The 19,294-nt window shown below is 53.6% G+C and overlaps 1 protein-coding gene across 4 annotated transcripts in view; it reads right to left on the bottom strand.

Moving 5' to 3' along the window:
- The window catches only part of Abtb3 (ankyrin repeat and BTB domain containing 3), a 245,760-nt gene that overhangs the window by 187,356 nt on the left and 39,110 nt on the right, over positions 1 to 19,294 (bottom strand). The window lies entirely within an intron of this gene.

Here is a 19,294-nt window from a genome sequence, read left to right on the forward strand (position 1 = left end):
GAGCGCGCAGGGAGCAGATGCTCTCAACCTGGTACCCTGCCTGGCCCAGAGCAGGTCCCTCGAGAGGCTGGTGAAGAGATGAATGAGCAGACTGTGCAAACGAGACCCACCCTGTCCTTCTTCCTTGTTGCCACGTCATTATTGGGTCTAACGATTAGCTGAACTCCTGTCCCCCTACTGAAGAGTGCACATTGTCCCCGGAGTCCTCAGCACCTAGCCCAACACCTCACACATATCAGTTGCTCAACAAAGTCTCTTGACTTAGGGGTAGAGTAGCCAAGGGACAATATCAAGAGGGTGGAAGAGCAGGCTGCTGGGGGTGTGTGAACGGCAGCTGCCTGTCACATCCACACTATCTGCTTTCAAATGAGTGTGTGTGTGTGCGCGGGCTTACACACACACACACACACACACACACACACACACACACACACACACACTTTCCATTTCCTTGACTCCTGCGCTTCCCACCCCAGGAGGCACAGGCCACTGTGACGTACCAGGGATATCGCCAGGACATGACGTGACAGCCATGTGCGGCAGCTGCAGTGAAAGGGGGTGGCCGGGAGAGGCTGAGGGAGACCATCCGCAGGAGGCCCCTGTAGGAGGCCCGGGAACTCCTGGCCTGTCCCGCTCTGCAGTGGACGGTCCCTCAGCACTGTGGGTTCATGGGGTATAGGCTGGCCCGGGACAAGTGGGGCCAATGCTCTTTTTGGCTCCAGAGAAGCATCCAAACCCTGGAAGCAGCAGAGACGCTCCTCTCCTCTTGGTAACAGAGGCCTCCCTTCTGCCCTCTGCTTTGCATTTATAAGGAGCCTGAATCTACATCAATAGTCACTCAGCCCCAGAAGTTCAGGGAGCAGCTACTAGGGGCCACGCTCTGTGCCAAGTGGCAAGACCACAAGGTCCCTGCCCTCTCTGAAGGCACATAAGGAGGGTTCCCTGTTCAAAAGGCCCACAAACATCAACTGAAAGTCGATCAGTGAGAGGCCGAGGAAATACAGTCCTGTGAAGTCTCGTGAGAGTGGACGACAGGGAACTCACCTGGGTAAGTGGGGGGACAATTGGCTGAGACCTGAAGGAGAGTGAGTCAACCAGGAAAGGGGGAAGGAGTAGGAAACCGTGCACGGCCCTGAGGCAGGAGAGCACAGCCCGTTCTCCAGGTCAGGAGCGAAAACCCAGAGCCCTCTTGGTCAAGGTCAGAGAGCAGAACCCGGACCAGAACTAGACTCTCCACGCAAACCTTGGTTTGTGAAACTCCAGAGTCCTCACGACCCCAGGGTGTCCTCTCCCACGTCTGCTGGGCCGAGTGGGGTGGCAGGAGGGTGGGGTGAGCTGCTCCCACAGGCCTTCCAGGCCAGGAGGAACAGGAAATGCCAGAGAAGGCAGTTCCCACAAGACTGCCCACCTGGAGGCAGGGCCTCGGGAAGCAGCGCATGGCCTCCGGGCCCTATGAGCTGTCCTCCTGGCACAGCTGCTCCAGCTGGCACCTCTGGGAACTCGGGCAAGCACCCAGGCGCGAGATTTTCCAAGGAACATCTCGGCCTTGCCAGGCAGCAGGCTGCTGCCTCAGCACACACCACGCCTCACGGAAGCTTCTGGAAGCCTCGCCCCAGCTGGCAGGAAGAAAGACAACTCCCAGCCCTGACCAGGGCAGTCAAGCCCACCCGTCACCCAGTTACCGTCAAGTCCCCAGCTTGCTCCTCCACGGGGGGCCTGGGGTCACTCCCCAACCCCCTGCTCTGGCTCTCCTCCGCTGGACATCATTCCAGGTGCTGACTCACCTGTTCTCCGTCTAACACACAAGATCGCCATGAGGACAGAGGCTGTACCCATCACCACTGTGTCCCCAGCACCTGGCACTTAACACCACGCATCTAACTGCTGAATGAGCAAACATTAGAGAGAAGGAAGGAAGGAAAGAAGGAAGGAAGGAAGGAAGGAGGGAGGGAGAGAGGGAGGAGTGAGTGAGGGAGGAAGGAAGGAAGGAAGGAAGGAAGGAAGTAGGGAGGGAGGGAGGAAGGAAGGAAGGAAGGAAGGAAGGAGGGAGGGAGAGAGGGAGGAGTGAGGGAGGGAGGAAGGAAGGAAGGAAGGAAGTAGGGAGGGAGGGAGGAAGGAAGGAAGGAAGGAAGGAAGGAAGGAAGGAAGGAAGGAGGGAGGGAGGAAGGAAGGAGGGAGGAGGGAGGGAGGGAGGGAGGGAGGGAGGGAGGGAAGGAAGGAAGGAAGGAAGGAAGGAAGGAAGGAAGGAAGGAAGGAAGGAAGGAGGGACGGAGGGAGGGAGGAGGGAGGAGGGAGGGAGGGAAGGAAGGAAGGAGGGAGGGAGGGAGGAAGGAGGGAGGGAAGGAAGGAAGGAAGGAAGGAAGGAAGGAGGGAGGGAGGGAGGAAGGAGGGAGGAGGGAGGGAGGGAAGGAAGGAAGGAAGGAAGGAAGGAAGGAGGGAGGGAGGGAGGGAGGAAGGAGGGAGGAGGGAGGGAGGGAAGGAAGGAAGGAAGGAGGGAGGGAGGGAGGAAGGAGGGAGGAGGGAGGGAGGGAGGGAAGGAAGGAAGGAAAGAGGGAGGGAGGGAGGAAGAAAGGAGGGAGGGAGGAAGGAAGGAGGGAGGAGGGAGGGAGGGAGGGAAGGAAGGAAGGAGGGAGGAAGGAGGGAGGAGGGAGGGAGGGAAGGAAGGAAGGAGGGAGGAAGGAGGGAGGAAGGAAGGAGGGAGGAAGGAGGGAGGAAGGAAGGAGGGAGGAAGGAGGGAGGAAGACTGGCCGGGCTTATTCCCTTGGCCCAGCAAGTGGGCATCAGGGTCTAAATCCAGGGCAGGGGGCTGCACTCACTGCCCCCCCCCCGCCCCCGTGGGATCAGGGAGAAGCAGTGGCCATTGACAGACTCGCAAAGCACAAGACAGGAGACAGGGTTGGGGGGTGAAAGAGAAAGTCCAAGCCACAACCATGTGGTTTCCAGCTGGGACGCCAGATTCCACGGCAGGAAAACAGCAATGAAGTCGGGAAGCAGCAGCACGCCCTGCGATGGGGGCTGCCCCCCAAGTTCAAGGCACGTGGGGGTGGGGTGGCTGCTCTCTTCCAGGGAACCCCTCAGCTTCAGGGAAGCCTCGCCCAAGGTCACACCCCTTTAATGAGGGGTACGGAGGACTGGCCCCCTTGAAACTGGGGAGAACCCCAAGGGCTACTCCAGCCTGGAGCTCCCGTGGGATCAGCTAAGGCCCAAGTTCCACGTCTACATCACAGTTCAGCGTCTCCCCCTGTCCAATTCTGTGTACCTGGGGGCGTCCCAGGAGCCACCCCCCGAGATCCCTGTGGACACCTCTTAGTGTCTCTTTCCTAAGATGCCTCCCAAGAGACACTTTGTTTTATTTATTTATGTTTATGTGGCGCTGAGGATCGAACCCAGTGCCTCACACGTGCTAGGCGGGCGCTCTGCCGCTGAGCCCCAGCCCCAGCCCCCAAGAGACACTTTAGAAACCAACAAAAGCCAACCCAGGTCCCCATCTGGCCAGTGCCACTGGCCCCCATCCACCTGTTTCCCTCCAGTGAGATGGGGCAGGAGAGGGAGTTTTATTCCCCACTAGAGATGGTCACCTGCTGGTTGAGGACATCGTGGGCTCTGGAGACACTCTGCCCAGACTGGGATCCCAGCATCACCCTTCCCAGCTACATCACCCTCAGCAAGTCTCTTCTGCTTCCTGGTTTGTAAAATGAGATTCCGCCCCACGGGATGTTGAGGACACACACATCAATGCGGATGAGTCTTTAGAAGGTGTTTCGCACTCTGCCAATGCCCCAGGACAGGTCCGTTCTCACTGTCTTCGCAAGGTGTACACTTCTCTTCTCACCCGCTGGGGACCTCAGGTGTGCAGGTCTAGACCCAGTGCACCTCGCGCACCCGGGCCTAACACTAACCACTAGGTGGATGGATGGATGGATCGGTGCATATTTGGCTGCACAGATTAGCCTTGTTGGGAGGGGTGGTCTCTTGCTGCTTCATTTTACACAGCCCTCGAGAGGCTTTCAGGATGGAAGACCCTGAGCAGATAGAAGACACTGTTATTGCCTGAACTGTCTGGAATTCCTTATCACTAATTCTGATCACCTAGGGACATGCCATTTCCATAAATCAGCCAACCACAATAGGCCAGGCAAAGCATAAAGATGACAATGATAATCATGTCTATTTATGCATGCCTTTGTTCTGCAAAGCTCCAAACAACCGGCAATCATTATCTCATTAATCCTGTTGCAGCTCTGAAAGGTAGCCTGAGAACAGGTGTCTTCCCTTGAATAGGCAGGAAGATAATGCTGATAGCAATAGTGATTGCTTATTGACCCCTTACTCTGTGCTGGGCCCTAGTTTAAGGGCTTTATAAATATTAACTCACCTGTGATGGGTAGTTACTGTTTGCTATATGGTTCACTCCCTGCAACCAATGCAGCCATGTTGGGAGGTGGGGCCTGGTGGGCGTGTTCTGGTCTAAGGGATGGAGCCCACAGGGATGGTTTGAAGCCTTTTTTGGTGTAAATTCTCAACAGAACTGGATAAGTCATTCCACCTCTGTTGTTTTGCCTCTTCTACAAGCGCCTGCTTGCCCTTCTGCTTTCTGCCATGTTGTGATGCAGCAAGAAGACCCTCACCAGAAGCCAAGCAGATTGCCAGCCTGCGCTCTTCGACTCCTCCGTCTCCAGAACTGTGAGCCGAATTAACCTCTATTCTTTAAACATCACCCATCTCAGGTATTCCGCAGCAACAACAGAAAATGGGTGAAGGCACGACTGTGATCCTTAGTTCACAGAGGAGGAAACCAGAATCTGGAGAGGTTGAGGAATTTATCCACCGTCACCCTGCTGGCTAGGGGTGAAAGCAGGACTTCCACCCAGGCAGCGCAACTCGGGGACCTACTCCTTGAAACCCAACATCATGCTGCCTCCCAAAACAGGGTACCCATGAGGGTCAAGAGAAAGCTGAAGTCAGAGCGGAAGTCAGAGCTGAGGATGAAAGACTCCAAGGTGACAGTCTCAGGCCCGTCACATGTGCAGGACTCGTGGGGAAGGTCTAGAAGTTCCAACTTCAGGGGTGGATCTTGCCCCACATGGGGCACTTGCCTACTGGCTGATCTTGCCCCCAAACCAGGAGCCACAGGGCAAGTGGCTGAAGTCATCTGGAAGTCTGTCTTGGCACCGGTGGGAAACCCCAAGGGACTTCCTCCTCCAATGAGCCGCCCAGGAGCAGCTACAAGGATTTTTTTTTTTTTGTAGCAGGGATTAAACTCAGAGGTGCTTGACCACTGAGCCCCACTCCCAGCCCTTTTTATTTTTATTTTGAGACAAAGTCTCACTAAGTTGCTTAGGGCCTTGTTAAGTTGCTGAGGCTGGCTTTGAACTTGAGATCCTCCTGACTTAGCCTCCAAAAGTGCTGGGATGACAGGTGTGCACCGTTGCACCTGGCAGGATTTTTTTTTTTTTAAAGAAGTCGAATCCCCTCACGCGCGGCTTATAACTTCCAACAGCTCTCGGCGGGAACTCCTTGTCTTGGCAGACAAGCCCCCACGGGACCCAGTGCTGGCGCCCTCCTCCTCACCCCATCTCATTCCAAGCAAGTCCTCTTCCAGGAGTCTGTCCCTTCAAAGACGCCAATCCCGAGGAAGCCCTGGTCACCTCCACACCTTCCTCCTCTCATTTTCCCCGGATCTCATCACAGGACGACTTCTCCTTATTCATCTCTTTATTCATTTACTGTCCCCTAATGAAAACGTGAAGCTCCATGCCAGGGGGGTGTACGTATGGTTCATAGCAACTCCACCTCCTGCCTGGGGAGAATGAATGGTGCTCAATAAATGCATTCCATGAATTATAACCAATAACAGAGAACGGCCATCGTAGGTCAGGAACTGCCCTGGGATCGACAGAAATTGGCTCGTTTCCTCCTCCCAAAACCCTGCCGAGTCCCTACGTTCATCCCCACTTTATAGATGATGGAGCTGAGGCAGAGGAGGAGAAGGAACTTGCCAAAGCCACCCAGGTGGCCAATGACAGGGCCAGGAGGCACACTCAGGCAGTCTAGGGCTCAGGCCACACTCTGCACCACCCTCCAGGGTCCTGCCTGCCCGTGGGACCCAGCCCAAACTCCTTAAAACAACGAGGAAGCTGAGGCACACATGGAGCACCGGCCCTGCAGAACCTTCTGGAAGATCTGCCCTCTCAGCCGTGCGCCCTTGCTGTGGCACACCTGGTGCACGCGCACTGCTTCCTTGACCCACTCCTTTCTCACCCTTCAAAGACCCAGCTGAGGTGGTCCCTCCTGAAGAAGCCTCTCCAGACCCCGGGGCCTGGTCAGATGCCCCCTCTGCCTCCCCTTGGCACCCTGCACTTGCCCGACCCTGCAAGGGGCCCACGCTGGAGGGCACACGTCCCGACAGGTCTGCAGCAGCCCCACACCCATTCATGATTCAGCAAGTATTCACTGCATGCCTCGCACGGGCCAAGCCCGCTCTCCTGGTGCCAGGCAAAGAGCAGCAAGTGAACCATCTCCAGCCGTTGCTCTGCCTGGGGAGACGGACGGTAAGCAAACAAAAATACAGTATAACATCACGGAAAAGGTTGAAGACAAAGACGGCGGGCGAACAGAGAGTACGAGGTTGGGACTCTATTAGATAGAATGGTCCAGAACATAATAATAAAGAAAAAGTCATCTCCAAACTTTCTTGACCATATTTTTCTATAATTCTTATGTATGCCTCCCCAGTGTGTTATAGTGACCTATAATTATTATTATACGTAATCTGTAATTAAATATACGTGGTATATCTAATATAGAATTACATGGGGTACATTGTTATGTACATATACATAGGATATAAATATAAGTACGAAGCTTATGGTAGGTACGTCGCATCCTGTTTTACTGCTGTATTATACGGTTTGTTATAAAATATACCCAAAATACAGAAAGACTAAAAAAGGATGAAAAGACATTAATAGGAACGTGTCTTCTGGAACATTCTTGACTCCCAGCACACCATCCTGTGTACTCATTCATGCAGCCTATTTTGGAGACTCTTAGGATGAAACATCAGCTCAGCTCAGTTTTACAAAGCAAAAAAGTATAAACAAAGAATCAAGGCCACTCCCTGATTTGAGCTAATTACACACCTCAAAAGTAATTTGTCCAGTGACTCAAGGCACGGAGTTTAGGAGACACTCGGTAAGTCAGGGTTAAGCAAGTCATTTCCCAATTCTGGGTCTCAGTTTCCCCATCTGTAAACACAGGGTGTAGTCTGAACCCCAAGGGCCTCCTTGAGTCTCTACAGGCACAGAAGCCTAGGTTCAAGGTCACCATGCTTGAACCCTGCCACTGTTCCCCAGTCAAGACATGGCCAGCTCCTTCGTGGTCCAAGTGCAGCCAAGTTCTGCTGTGAACAGGGCTTCATTGTTGGCCTTTTATTGATTTTTACTGGTTTACATGGAAAGAAAAAATGCAAACAGAGAAAGAAATGCACTCTCCATTCCTAATCCCAGCAAATTATGCAGAGATTCAGGAGAGTAATGAAAACCATAAAGCATTCCCTGAAATAAGAGCTCTCAACCTTCCGTCACCTTTGGTGATAAAAGGCAAAATTGCAGGTGAGTGACAGCCATCCATAAGCAGCAGGTCTGTTAACCAGAGCTCAGCTCAGAACACTTCTGCTGATGCGGAGATCCAGCCTGTGGTTCTGCACCCCAGGAGCTAAGTGCAGGTCCTTGAAGGGCCACAGATGAATCACAGCGTCCCATCACACCACGCCAGGGCTGCCCGGGCCCTGCGGGTTCTGCTGTGCTGTGTGGTGGGGGGCTGTCAGCCTGCCTGCCTTGCTGATTGCAGCCAGACACAATACCGTGGGGTGCTGCAGTGGGAGGGAGGGAGGCCTTGCTCAGTGGGGCAAACGGGTTCCAGAGTTTCTGAGCAAGGAGGGGAGCCGTCTCCAGCGCTTCTCGACAGCCTGCTCCACTGACCCTCGCTCCTCTGAGAGGCTCTGTGAACTCCGCAAGGCCGGGTCTGTCTTTGTCATTGCTCTATCTCCAAATGCCACAGCACAAGGCCCCGTAGTGGGTAAGTCCAGTAATGAGGAAGGAAGAAAGGGAGAGAGCCAGCAGGGAATGGAGGGAGCCGGAGCTGGGGATTCGGTTTGTGGCTTGTCTGCTGACAGCCAAGACTGTTTACAGAGCCTCAGTCTGCACTGGCTGGGGCCACCAGGGCTTTAAGTGCAATATCACATCTACTTTCCAACCCCCCAGGAGGACAGTGCGATTGCACCACTGAATAGAAAGGGAAACAGAGGCTCAGGGAGGGTCAGCGATTCGCCCAGGGCCACTCACTGAGCAGGTAGCTGGTACACCCGGGATGCTTTGGCAGCTCTGAGGCCTAACCACCACCCCACACTGCCTGCCGCGGGGACCAGAAATCAGACCTCTTGATTCCCTTCTAGCACCTTCTCTCACTCGCCATTATAAGAACAGAGGCAGCTCCCCCCACCCTCAGGCAGAGATGCAGTGACTCTTGCTTCACAGCCTCCTGAGGAACCCAATGTCTGGCCACAAGGTAGGGCATGCTGCCAAAGGCTCATCAAGGGACATGCTCGCAAGTGACAGAAGATCCATTCTCATTCCCAAAGACGGAAGGAGACGGCACAGTTGTCGATTTGGGCGTGAACAGTCAGGATAGGAATGTGAATGGGAAACACTGAGAAGACAGGCCAGTGTGTGTGTGAGTGTGTGCGCGTGTGTGTGTGTGCGCGCGCGCGCATGCATGTGTGTGTGTTGGGGTGGGCTCTTGGGGGCTGAGGGCCTATCAGAAGACATGTCAAGGTGTCAAGGTGGGCTCCTCCAGGTGGAGAGGGGGCCGAGCTTTGGGACGGCCCTGGCTTTACTGCTCACTTGCTGTGAGGTCCTGGAAAAATGGCTTCAACTCCCAGGGCCTCAGCTCCTCATCTATAAAACAGGGGTAATAATAGTGCCTACCTTGTAGAGTTTTATAAGGATGAAACACAATATAAGTGCATATAAATTGTTTTAAGCACAGGGCCTGGCATACAGCAAGCACTTCCTAAGTAATAGCAATTGGTGGCGGTGGCGGGAGTCATGCTGAATGGTGAACACAGCAAGGGAAGGCCGAGGTTGGACAGGTAAGATCTAAGCAGAGAGCAAACTTGTCACTTCCCAACTTTAAGGGACACAGGTTAATAGCGCATGGCTGAGTACAGCTAAACCAAAGAGTAGCTCAGGGACCGAGACAGAATCCTGGGCAATGCCACACCCTGGCACTGGCTCTGCACCAAGGGAGGGTGCCACACCAGCAATCCAGTCCCTGGAGTCTGCCATGAGACAGAAGCTCACAGTCCCCCTCCCTCTCTGCCGGGCTCCTTCTGCTTCCCTTCCTGCCAATTCTTTTATCTTCCCACACTTCTCGAGCATCTGTTGTGTCATGGTCCTTCTGGAAACTAGGAGGGCATTAGCGTCCAGGACGGGCTTGAGCTGGGGCAAGCAGACCTCACGGTGAGTAATGAAACGCCGAGTGCTCCTGCGCCCGGCCACCTCCCACCGACCACCCCAAGCTCCTTCCTGGGCGAGCTGCGTGCGAAATCCCCCAAGGTCACCCCCTCTGCCCAGACCTTCCTGGTGGGGCTGACAACGCTGAGGAATGAACTGCTCACCTCACCGGGGGGCACCACGACTCCCGACCAAGAGAGAAACTCGAGGGACACTCGGTGGTCACTCCATCCTCCTCACTACAGGGACATTCCCGAGCTCCCCAGCACACACTGGCCCCCAGGACCCAAGGCACTTCCTCAGGGGTCCAGGGGAGAGGCCCATGGGGCAGGCTGGGTCCCCGAGGATCAGGAGAAGATGGGATGAGCCCTGGAGGTGCACGCGTGGGGCACACGCGTGTGCACACACACATGCCCACGCACACACACATGCACACACACGCACACACACACACTCCTCCACGTGCTCCTGGACTCTACCCCCGTGTCAGGGAAGGGCGAGAAGCAGGATCCGGTAGGGGAGAAGCTGGGCTGGGATGCATTCTCCATGGAGGCCTCAGCCCGGTCTCCCCAGGCCCAGTCTACCTTGGTGCCTGGGGACCGGGCCCTTGAACCCGACATCCATCAGTCACCCAACAAGTGCTGCCTACCGAGGGGGTGTGGCGGGCCCAGGAGCACGCTCAAACGGGGCAATTTCCAAAGACCCCTGAGAACAGCGCGACCAACAGGTGCGGGGAATGGCCTCCAGCCCTGACGGGGACCTGGGCAGCCCACCTCTGTGTCCAGGTGGTATCCATTAGCTCTTCTGAGATGTTGGACTGTGGGCTCAGGTAGTCAGGGCTCAAGTGGAGACTCTGCCCCTTACCCCCGTAAGCCCCCCACCTATGAAACGGGGCCACTACTACCTTGCCCATTCAGCTCTGGTAGGGTTGACTTCAGCAACGGTGCTTTGTATACAGTAATCACTCAATAATAGGCAGCTCTCACCATTAGCGCATGTGCAGACTACAGAAGGAAACTGCCTGCTGGGGGCCACAGGAGGAGTCGTTTCTCAGGCTCACGGAGTCTGCAGCATAAATGTCAGTTAATCTGTCCCTCCGTTCCCGGCCTGCGTTTTCATGGACTAGGGTTCTGTGCCAGGAGAGTTCCAGGTCTCAGGGACCCAGTGGTGACCTAAGCAGGAAGCTCAGCTCTCAAGGAATTGAGGGGAACAAAAGATGCCTGCAGCACAAGTCCCCAAGAGGACAGGCAGGCCAGGGAGCCCAGGGGCCGGCGGGGGCGCAGAACAGGGGGCAGGAAGAAGGAAGCGTGTCTGGGGAGGTGAGCGAGCACCAGCCGGAAGCGAGGGCAGGGGCCCGTCTGGGGGACACCGCAGGAACCTCAAGTGCAAAGACCAGAGTTGAGAGCTGCTGGTCATGTTCAGGAACAAGGGCCCCGGGGCTGCGGAGCCATGCACGGGGGAAGGGAAGGGGACGTGGGGCGGGGCAGCCAGGCTGGTGGTGCTGAGCCTCGGGCTCAGGGTAAGTGCTCGGGATTCTCCTCCAGAGGTGCACGGAGCTCCAAGGGGCAGGAAGAGAGCCTTGGGAGGAAGCAGCTGGGAGGACCAGAGAAACCAAGTGATGAGGGACCTCAGAGAGCATCCGGCCCAGCTTCTTGGACTCCAGCAACTTAGGGATGAGTGTCACCTGCTGGAATGAGGAACTGGAGCCCAGCGCTGAGGGCCCCCAGCCAGTGAGGGCGTTGTTGCTGTATTTTTTTTTTAAGGAACCTAGATGCCAGAGCAGGAGGGAAATCAAGTGATTCAATGTTGGGGGGTTGGGGGGGGGCTGAGGAAAACACAAGGAGGCCCAGAGACTGTGACTAGGAGGCCACCAGCCGGAGCCCAGCTTCCAGGGCCGGGGCCCAGAAAGCACCTGTCTTCCCGGGGTCACTGTTTGTACCTAAAGCCCTTCAGGCAGGGGAGAGGCACCCGAGTCCCAGCAGGCTGGAGGAGCAACGAAGGAGGGTCTTTCTGGAAAGACCCAGGAGAGCCCAGAGGGCTGCCAGGGGCGGGTGTGGGGAGGGTCCTGGCCCGGGAGGAGGCGCTGAGCCAGGCCTCAGGGCCAGTCCTGCAGGAGAGGGGGAAGTCCCCACGTGTGAGCAGCAGGAGGCGGGAATGTGGGTTAGACAACTAGGCCACCTCTGAAGCTCCAGGCAGGGGCTGGGAGAGAGAGGCAGGAAGCAGACAAGGCAGAGACCAAGCCGCCCTCAAAGCCTCTGACTGGGAGAAGGGACAGAGGGGGACAGAAAAGCAGCCCACGTGAAGGAGAAGGAGGGTGCTGCCCCCAGGCCCTCTCCAGTCCCCTCCCACCATCAGAGGGAAATGGATTGAAAGTTCAGGGGCCTCGCCCGGGCCTCCTCCGCCCAGGAGACACGCCAGTCATTTCCCTGCCAGCCCTCTCCACCTCCTGAGCTCTCCGCGTGGACTCCTCTCCTGCGTCCATCCTGTCTGACTTGTTTTTTGGGGGGGCTGAGCTTTTGGTTCTCCCAGACATTGACTGGGCATGAACAGAAGGCACCAGCTGGGGGCTGAGAAGATGCTGAGTGGCAGGCTCACCGTCTCTCAAGGCCACAGAGGGAGAGGAAGCAGGGGGAAGTGCAGCCCAGACACCTGGGACCCACAGGCCCTCTCTGTGGCTTCCTGGCCCTGTGACCTAGGTTGGGCAGGTCACACACGCCCTGCGGTCTGCATTTCAGTTTCCTTATCTGAACCCTGGAGGGGCTTGGAGATGGGGCCATGGGGTGACACAGCTCAAAAGCCCAACAGGGCTCAGGGGAGGCCTCTGTAGCACGGGCTCCTGTGGAGCCTCCACTGTTTTGGATGCTTCTTGGGTCTCCCCTCTGCCCCCACCATCAGCCCACAAGGTGGGAAGCTCTCAGTCTGCACACAGACGGGACAGGAAGTGGGAGGGAGCCAGGGCAGTACCGAGGGGCAGAGAGTCCACTGATTTCACAACCTGTATTCTGTTTAGTGTTTCCTATGAGCTCAGTGTTGTTCTAGGTCAGCGGTTCTCAGGCAGAGGTGGCTTTGCCCCTTCCCCGGGGGACACCTGTGACTGTCACGCATTGTCAAGACTCAGAGGAAGGAGAGCCAGACAATGAGCATCTAATGAGCAGCGGACACCTAGAGGTCCCCCAGTGGAAAGTGCCAAGAAAAAGAGAGAGAGAGGGACAGGGTCATTAGGGACAGAGAGGACAGACAGGAGGGAAGCAAGGGGTGAACCTGTGACCAAGGCCCCCAGTGGGAGGTAGGTGGCATCCTCAGGGGTGGTGGAGGTCTGTGTGGCCAGCCGCAGTGAGAGACACTGTCTGGGGTACTGTGTCTCTTTGGTCAGTTGGGTGGACACCTCATGGCCCCTCAGGGGGGACACTCCTTGAGGACACAGGTCATTCCCTTGTGCCTCGGTGCCACACACTGGCTGGAGCCAAGCTGAGGAAGGCATCAAGTTGTGTTCTGGCTCAGGGAAGGCAGTTTCCTGTAAAATTTGGAGCTGATCCTGGCTTAGCTTCACGCTGACCTCTTCATCCTAGGGAGACATTATTGGATCCACAAGCAGGTGTTGACCGTGGTCACCGGGCAGAGGTGGGACTGTGCACAGGGATCAAGCACAGATTCTTCTCTCAAGCAACGTATGGAAATAATAACAATGATAAACGTTAAACCATGTATCCAGTTAATAAGGTAAGATCCAAGAGCCAAGTGTCTTCAATTAACGGAGCACTACAAAGAAGACCGGATGACTCTGAGGCAGGATAGAGAATAGCTCACATGTCGATTCGGGTCAGGAGTGTTGAGAAGGATCCAGAAGTCCCATCTGAGCCCAGTGAGAAAAAGTGCTGTGCTCAGTGACTTGGGTCTGTCATGAGCAAAGACACCATGGGGCAGAGGTACCCAGTGTCTTTGCCATCCAAGGTTGAGTAGAGACCAAACAGGTAGAAGTGTGGCTTTAAGAATGAATCACATTCTTCCTCTTAATGCGCAGCATAGAAATATAATAAAATAGACTACGCTATCCACATGGAAATGGAGGAACAATGAAAAATTCAATTTCATTATCCTGAGCATATATTTATTCACTTCTCCAGCTCCAGGAAGATTTAAGAAAGAAAAGGAAGGAATGCTCTGCTGCTGAGCAAGTGACTTCAAAAGATCCTGTCAGGCATTTCTGCTGGAGATCAGGGCACTGGCTCTGAAGCCGGACAGAGCTCTGGGCCTCTGGGCCGAAGTCCCCCCCCTGCCCTCCCTTACTTTCTGTCCCCTGAGCTTCACAGGAACCTGGCGGTCAGCGGAAGCGCATCCTAGACCTGCATTTGCCATTCAAATCTTTCCCTCCCAGGGGCTGGACAGGCCGGGGGAGACATCTGTCAGTCCATGGTCCTAGCAACAGGAAGCGGGCAGGCTCCCCGCATCTCCGTCCGTGGGGACCCTGTCCACAGCCTGTCTTGAGGCTATTTGAAGAATCCTGTCGGTATGGCAGAAGCGACCTAAAGATGGGGTTTAGTCTCATTCTGACATCGCCAAGTTCCAGAAGGATCTCCCTGCTTGCTAGTCACGCTGGGATTCAGCCAGAGGCAGCACACAGGCCTCGGGATCTGGAAAGATGGAGCTGCTTTATTAATGTCACAGAGCGGAGGGGGGAAGAGTGTTCTGGATTCACTGCGCCCGCCGCCGCGGTTCCTCACACAAAACCCAGGGAGGCTGGGAAGGGGGTGGGCTAGGTCCTTGCTCCCTCCGTGAGCAGCCCCTGGGGGCCACTATTAGTGGAGGTGGCTGCCCTCCTGGGAAGAGGACAGTCCTCCCTGGCCATTGTAACAAGTCCAGGACTTCTGTGTGCACCTGCATGGACTGACAGCCCTCCAGGGCCCAGGAAAGACAGCAGCGGAACACAGCCACCACCAAGGGATCAAAAGCTTAAATCACAAAGTAGGGGATAAAAAAAAAAAAAAAAAAAAGGTGCCTTTTTGGAAAGAGAGCCAAGAAGCACCTCCCAGGGCCAGCCCTCCACGGCCTTTAGGCCACACATGTCCAGTAGCCCAGCCTGAGCAGCCCCATGGGCCACCCATCCCAGAGCCTGGCCCTGAGTGCTCCCCTTAATTGTGGCCCAGACACTTGGTTTGTTTCATTCTCACTTTTTCCAGGGAAGGAGCTAAGAGGGGAAAGGAACTGGAGAGAAGTACCGTGTTCCTAAAGTCCACGTGCAGAAATGACCAGGCAAGGGGAGCGGACCTGGCCAGCATTCCGAGCGGAGCAGCTACCGTGCCAGGCCTTCCCGGGTCCCCTAATCTGTGGGGCAATTGGGTGACTGTGGAGAGGACAGAGAAGATGCTCTAAAGAGACCCCAACAGTGAGGAAATAGGGTCTGGTGAGAAAGCCCACTAGAAGCTTCCATGAACCTACACAGGACACCCTGGGGACACTCAAGGATAACTGGGAGGAAGTTACGGACCAGCAGGGAGTGACAAGTGGCAATGGCATTTGGGTGGCTGTGGCTATGTGTCCCCCATTTATGTCCACCTTGTGAGGACGGGAAAAACAGCTTACAGCATCATTAAAGTCCATGTGTGACGCTGGTGATCAAAATAACATGTATTGAGAACTATGCTAGGAAATAAGCTAGCCTTTAATTCTTACAAAAACCCAAGCTTTCTGTTTCGTTCCCATGTTACAGAGAAATGGAGGCTCGGAGGCGTTGACGAAGTTACTCCGGTTCCGAGTGGTAGAACCAGAATTGAGACCAAGTTCGCCTGAATCCTGGGTTCATGTTCGTTTCACCATGCTTGTCCTCCTCCCAACACTATGGGGGATCATCAAGACACCCCTAATCAGAGCAGGTAATTCAGGAAAAAAAGGCAAAAAATATCATGCTGGGGTTTTTTTTTTGATTATTTATTTGAACAGTAAGGTTCAGAGACCCCTATTCAGAACAGCATACAAAGTTCAGAAACAAATCCACGCTCAGGAGAACGTGATATAGGATAAAAATGCCTCATCTCAGTGCAGAAAGGAATAATTCCATAATAACGTCAAGAGAACTGGCTCCTTAAAAGAACTTGGATCCCTCCCATATATCAGATTGGAAGGTATTCTCTAAGGGGATGAAAAACGTCAAGTGTGAAAAGAAAACTCTAAAGCTACGAGAAGAAAGAGTGAGAGAACATCTCTGTGGACTTAGTGTACAAAAAGTTCTTCAACAAGGTCCCCAAAGCACAAATCAAAAAGGAAAAAAATAAATGTTGAGAGATTTAATTGCATCCAAATTAAGAGTTTCTGTTCAACAAAACTTACGATGGACAAGTTCACAGAGAGGTGGCAGAGTGCAGAAAAGATATTTGCAATGTCTGAACCCAACAAAGGATGACATCCAGCTACACAAGAAACCGCTACAAATCAACAGGAACAGATAGAAAATACAACAGAAAAATGGTCAATGAATTTAATGGGCAGTTCACAGAAGTAAAAAGTAGATAAGAAGATGCTCCAACTTACTAGACATGACCTTCCCATCATACTCAATGACCTTCCCATCATACTCAACAAACTGGCAGCAACAGAATGTTGAGTAACCCTAAATCTTGGAGAGGACATGGGTGAATGGGGACCCTCACACAGGCTTAGTGAGAGTCTAGACTAGTATAGCCATTCTAGAGGTCCGTATGGTAGCATGTCACGAGCCGTCTATGGGTTACCTGTGGGTCACCGTGCATCAAAGACTATTGGATAGAAACATCTGGTGTCTGGGAATGACCAGGGGACATTTTCTCTGGTCAACTGCCCAGGGACATGGTGAATTTCTATCCCACCCAGCATCTGAGATGGGCGTGACCTGCCAAGCTGCCAATCAACCTGCTGACTACAAGCCGTCACGAAGCAAGACTCCACCCTTGAGACCTTATCCCTGCCTTTGATGTACCGCCTTAAATGAACCCCCAGAACCATCTTTCCTTTGTCTGGTTCTAGCTCTTGTGTGGACTGGATGTATCAGGGGCTCTGCTTTTATGAATATATTTCTGACTCTTTATATAGTGTTCTTCATTAATTATTTTAGACTTCAAGTTTTCAGGCTGCTTCAACCTCCTCGGCAGGAAGAAGAATCCTTCAACGAGACCCTGGCTGATGCCCCCGTTAGTAGTGATTATCAAAAATGAAGTTATATATAAACTTGAGGAAGCAAAAATCCCTGTCCTGGGTATAGATCTCGGAGAGCTATTTGCATAAGTCCACAAGGGGACAGGAACGAGGACATTCATGACAGGGCTGGTGTTTGTGGCTGTGGGGAAGTGTAAGCACACAGAGGCCCGTCACTAAAGAATGGATAATGCTGGGGGTGACCGTGACAGGTTGAGCGCTGGCGTGACAGTCCTTAGCACTGTTTTCCAAGTATTTTCAATTTTTCCTCCTTCTAGACTCCTGGTAGGATTGCAGTTCTTACCTCTTAGGAAGGTGGGAATGGCCACGTTATTTTGGCCCCTTGGGCACAGAAGGCTTTAAAAATCAGTGTGGTTTGGGTGGCGTGACTGTAGTTCTGCTCAGCCCCTCTTGGCTGACCCAAGGTGGGCCAAGCTGCACTACAACCAGCAGCCCCCGCAGGGAGAACAGGAGTGGAAATGGCAGGAGCCAAATCCGCCCGTTGGCACGACCTCATTTCTATAAGTCAACACTGTACGCACACAAAGCCACGCTGCTTGCGCCTGCGAAGAATCGCAGCTGTTCGGGAACATGCACTAAACACCTTGGATGGGGACCAAGAGGGGAGTGGAGGCACAGAAGAATTAAGAAAAGTTGAGACGTAAAACGAGAAAGAGCGTTGCCCTGATGACGTTGAGACGTCCGTGAACTTGAGAACATGAATAATCAACCGTCGGACGTTATCTGAGATCCAGAAAGGAAAGGCCGGGGAAATGGGGTACCTGGTCTTTCTTGGTCGGCCCTGGCATCCACACCCATCAGCCTCTACACCACCGAACTTGGTCAGGACCTCCGCGTCCAAAGGGACAGACTCCACCCACAAGAGTTCCCACTGGACTTCAGCTTCGCCACCAAGGGAGGGAAGGTAGCTTCGGGGGGGGGGGGGGGAAGGGCAAGGAGCCCGCCTGCAGATGGTGAGAGTTTGCCTGGCAAAGTGCAGGCAAAGGGCCCAGGTCACCTGGGTCCCCCCGCCCCCCATGGGAGGAGCAGCTGGGGAACACACTCTGGCTGCCTGAGAGGATCTTGGCCCAGAGCAGACGGCTGGCTGGAGTGGGAAGTGGGCGAGCTGCAGGTTGTACTCACAAGAGCAGAGAGTGGGGTGAGCTCTCCCTGGGCTCCGGGCGGCCCTGGCTTTAGGCTGGTTTTCAGGAGGACACGGGGAACTGTGCCCACTGCCATTTCCATTCTGTGACGTGGTGGAAAGGGGAGTTGGGCTACAGGGCCCCCCCCCCCATCCGGAGACGCCACAGGACTCCTCACCAGGCCTTTGGCTCTTTGGGGCTGGAGCCAGAGATTATTTGACTCAGCATTGTAATCCCTCATCAAAGGTTTCTTGAGTGAATAAAATAACCAATGAGTGAATTAACTGACAAATTATTATTTTTTGTCCAAATGATCTCCATTCTCTCCCCCTCTGCATTAAATGGATTCAGGGCATTCAGTTATTCGTCTCCAAGCTGAGCACTGTGTGGGCACTCCGTCGATGCTTGTAAATTTGTTGACCTGGACTGTTCATGGGCATTTCTTTTGGAAACAACCAACAACTTCGATAAATGCATTCACCTCACCTGAGATGATTCATTCATCTTATTCATCGCTCCCTAAAATGCAAACGGTAGAATTTCAATGATCCAACCTGTGACCATTTACACAAAACTCCTTCATGTCCGTTATCAAGATTAACCCTCAGACCCACCCTCTCTGCTTATGCTTTCTACAGTGAGAAGGAGGACGAAGCTTCAAAAGGGTTTTCAAAACCCGCGAGTTTCTGGAACGCAAGTCCGTCGCTGCGGAAGGAACAAGAGAAATAGAAGACCCCTTCAGAGTTAATACTGTGAGGAGACAAAATAATGAGAATAGTTTTACCAAAGATAATGAAATATCGCTATAATGTCTGCATATTACCATTGAATTGAGTGCATCTTTAGAAAACTGAATGTAACAAAAACCCACAACATTTTTGGAAATTGTATGCTCTCTAGCAACTTTGTGTGAATTTTTATACAAGCACTGTTTTATGAGTTATATAAAATGTTTTAAAAATAAGAAAAAAAAAAGAAAAAAAGAAATAGAAGACCGTTAACTGCATTCCCTGGTGTCGTTGCTGATTCAGGTCCGGACAGGCCTGGGAGGAAGAAAGGTGGTTGGGGAACAGGACACTTGTGGGATTTCCAAGTGTCTCCTACAGATTACTTAACAACCACAAAGGATCACAGTGGCGAGATCTTGCAGTCCCTAGCTGTAACCAAAGTGTCTTCAGTTATGGGACAGGCAGACTTCAGCGCTCCCGATATGACAGAGGAGGAAGCACCCTGTCGGTATTCCTGCCAAACAGACTTCATTTGACAGGACCGTAAGGAAACCATCAGAGAAATGTGGGACATCCCATCAGACACCAACCATTTTTCTAGTCGGTCGCGGAAACATTAAAAAGGCGGGGGAGGGGCCACTCTGGATTCGAAGAGGCTAAAGACGTGTCACAGCTGGATGTAACACATGAGCTCCTAGATTTTAAAAAGGTGATAAAAATTCCCAGGACATCTGATGAGAAGTCA

Source organism: Ictidomys tridecemlineatus, chromosome 6 (assembly GCF_052094955.1).
Source record: "Ictidomys tridecemlineatus isolate mIctTri1 chromosome 6, mIctTri1.hap1, whole genome shotgun sequence".
Lineage (NCBI taxonomy): Eukaryota > Metazoa > Chordata > Mammalia > Rodentia > Sciuridae > Ictidomys > Ictidomys tridecemlineatus.